Source organism: Canis aureus, chromosome 35 (assembly GCF_053574225.1).
Source record: "Canis aureus isolate CA01 chromosome 35, VMU_Caureus_v.1.0, whole genome shotgun sequence".
Lineage (NCBI taxonomy): Eukaryota > Metazoa > Chordata > Mammalia > Carnivora > Canidae > Canis > Canis aureus.
In genome coordinates, this window is record NC_135645.1 from 16949590 (window position 1) to 16953158 (window position 3569).

At 37.1% G+C, this 3569-nt stretch overlaps 1 long non-coding RNA gene across 6 annotated transcripts in view; it reads right to left on the reverse strand.

The window, feature by feature from the left end:
- The window catches only part of LOC144305037 (uncharacterized), a 100932-nt gene extending 97433 nt beyond the window's left edge, over window positions 1-3499 (reverse strand). For all 6 annotated transcript variants that reach the window (XR_013372060.1, XR_013372059.1, XR_013372061.1 and 3 more), the window contains exon 1: window positions 3393-3499. This is a non-coding gene — a long non-coding RNA (uncharacterized LOC144305037). The remainder of the gene's footprint in view (window positions 1-3392) is intronic.
- Between the last annotated feature and the right edge of the window lie 70 nt (window positions 3500-3569).

Sequence of the window (3569 nt, forward strand, 5' to 3'; positions counted from 1 at the left end):
TCAGTCAAAATTGTCACCTGGAGTTCTGTACCTCCCTGCATTCAGTGCTGTGAGCCTGTCCTATTTGAGTCAGAACAACCTAGATCCATTTCTAGAACCCCCATATTTTTTATGTCAATTGTCCTGTAATGGCCTTCATCTTTAGGTGATGGTGCTTCCAACTTCTGCAAAGTATTAACATGACTCTTGTGAGAACATGCACTAGGGACGCCTGGGTGGCTCAGTGGTTGAGCGTCTGTTTTTGGCTCAGGGTGTGATCCCAGGGTCCTGGGATCAAGTCCCACATCAGGCTCCCAGCAGGGAGCCTGCTTCTCCCTCTATGTCTATGTCTCTGCCTCTCTCTGCATCTCTCGTGAATAAATACAGAAAAATGCACTAAACTATTTGTATTGTGTATGAATAATCTTGGCATGTGGCCAAAACTCAAGGCTACTGAGATCCTTTGGAAGATGAATCTCCCCTATGAATCAAATCGATTACAACAAAATGACCCTTGCCCATATTTATATTAAATACTATATCATAGTGTGCTCCAAGAAACTGATGTATCACTAGTGTAGCACTTTATTCCTTTTATATTCTTGCATCTTCTTCATTCCAGACTGACATCTTTCAGTTGTTACTCCCAGTCTTTTTGTTTTTAAGTTTATTTATTTAGTAATCTCCACACCCCATGTGGTGCTCAAACCCACAACCCTGAGATCAAGATTTGCATGCTCCTCTGGCTGAGCCAGCCCTGCCCCGTTATTCCCAGTCTCCAGAGCAGTAGCCTGGTTCTCCTACTGGTTCATTTCCTATGATTTTATACATGTAATACCTTTATTGTTAGTTTCCTTTATATATAGATCTTCAGTATATTTGCATCTATCTATTGTTGTGAATGTTGTTATACAGAAAATGTAATTTATTGTTCTAACGGATAGCCAGTTGTCTCTAAATCTTTAGTAAATCGTGTGTGTCTCTAGTGATTTGAATTATCTTCTTTATCATATATTATCATATTTATAGTCTGTTTATGAAAAATCAATTCTGTTCCATTGATCTGCTGTGCTTATTTCGCTACCAAAATCACACTGTTTCATTGATGGTAGCTATATAACATAATAAAATCTTATTTAAAACATAAAAAAAAAAAAAAAAAGGATTCAGGATTCACAGGATTCACAGACCAGAAAAGTACCATGGTCTTTGTCCCATCTGCTTTTCTTTAAATTTTGACTGTTAAAGTTTTCTGGTCACTTTTTCCTCTACAGTCTTTAACAGTGTCACAATCTGTTACTGTTCTCTTTTGGTTATTGTTTCTATATTTATGTTCAAGCATATCTTCGTCCATTCTTAACTTAATTTGATTTAATTTAAGTTTGTTTTCCTGACTGCCACTTGTGAAAATGTTGGCATCGGCTTCTTCATCATCTCTTGTCCTCCCTAGTCTGCTGGGCGTTGCTTTATGTTTCTGCTTTTGAATTCTTCGCACCCGTGCTCTGCTTCAGGCTCTGTATTCTTTGAGAACTTTTATTTCTGCCTGTAATAGCATTTTGCAGCTTCATAATAAATAGTGTCCAGTTTGTTATAAAGTAGGCATTAATACACATCCTCCACTTTTATGAGTCATCGTTTTTGATCTCTTGATACTAAAATCCAGTGGGTATTGAATGATCAAGGGGTAACTGGGAACAATAAAATCAGTCACAGGAAGTGAACAGAAAGCAGTTTCCTTTCCTTGCAGTGCACTCATCTGTTGATCCTAAGGTTCTAGAAAGGATTCTGTTCTCATGGCTCTGCTGAGGTGCTCTTGAGAGGCTTCTCAGGAGCATCCATTCTCACTGGAGCCTGACACAGAAGGTCTCTCCCTGCCTTATTCTCCCTTTTTATGTTTCATAAAAACGGTTCTGTACTTTTCTCTACCTCCTCTCCCACCTCCCACCCCTCTTCTTCCCCTGGAACCTGTTTTCTTTCCTTTTATTTTTTTTCAAGATTTTATTTATTTATTTGAGAGAGAGCGCGCCGCAAGAGTAGGAGCAGGAGCAGGGGGAGGAGCAGAGGGCGAAGCAGACTCCCCTCTGAGGAGGGAGCCTGATATGGGGCTTGATCCCAGGACCTTGAGATCATGACCTGAGCCGGAGGCAGATACTTAACCAGCTGAGCCACCCAGTGCCCCCTGGAACCTGTTTTCTTTTTCCTTTTTCTGTCCAGTGTGTTATGATCAATTGTCTTTTGTTTCCAAAGAGACTTGAATTGTATCCTGAGCTGCCAAATATCTTTTTCTTAAGCTTTCAGAAACTCTCCCACCCCCGAGATCCAAGACAGAGATGCATATATTTTAATCATGAACTCACGGCAATATCTGTTACTCAAATTTAATAATACAGGTTTTTTCTCCTCTGAACTCCTTTGATTTTATAATTGTACCTTTCTGTTACATAGTAAATCTTACCTTCAAATTACATGAACAAAGTTTATCATTTGCTGTATCTTAAATAGAAAATGGTTTCAAAATTGTAATACCAATATTCTTACTAATAACAAGCCCACCAAGTGAAGTTGAAAGCTTACTTATACTAGGCCATATCCCATGTGGGATGAAAAGACAGATTACTTTTTTTTTTTCCAAAATGACTTGGAATAATTATTTTTCTATATGGTTATTTGACCAATTTAATGTAAAGTTCAGTTCATTCATTCTACTTTGCTTTCAGTGTAGGAGGTGCTTTTTAACTGTAATTGATTTTATGAATATATAAAACCTTTACATAATTTAAAAGCTAGAAGTGTCTTATGAGGTATCCTCAGTAAAGTCTTGCTTCCATCTCATCTCCAACACCTCATTCTCTGTCTTCATGGGGAGAAGGCATAAAAATAAATATTTTTATTTTTATTCCTCTAGTAGCTGTTTTCTTTCTTCAAAATTAGGCAAATAATATATATTCTTATTTTCTCTCCTTCCTTATATCAAATTTATGGTAACTCGGCACACTGATTAGTACTTTAGCAAAATTTTAAGCTTACTCTTTTTTCTTCTTCTAAATTCCATTTTGGAAAATTTTCAAGGATATACAGCAGTAGAAAAGCTTCATCAACCACAATGTACTTTTTCACTCAGCTTCAACCATTATCAATAAATTGTCAATCCTGTTTTCTCTACTTCTCTATCCTCCCAAATTCTTTTGAAGTAAATCTCACAGGTATTGTTTCATATTTATAAATATTTCAGCATATTTCTCTGAAAGTGAAGAATTCCTTTTAAAAACATAAATAACCATAATATCATTATCATATCTAAAAATTATTGATTTTCTAATGTGATAAAATATTCAATCAGTATTCAAATTTCTAATTATAGAACTGACTCTATTTTGGATACTTTGGAGTCCCCATCTCAAGGGATCTCTTACCTGCAGGCCTTACTATGGGCAAAGGCATCTCACTTCACGGGTGGGTTAATCCTTCCACCACCAGCTACATGGAATCTGGTGATGTCTTCAGCTTCTCTTTGCTGAGGTCTGTTAGACCTCATAGACAGATTCTAAGATAACCCCACACAGGTTGTCTTGCACATGGCTTACATCACA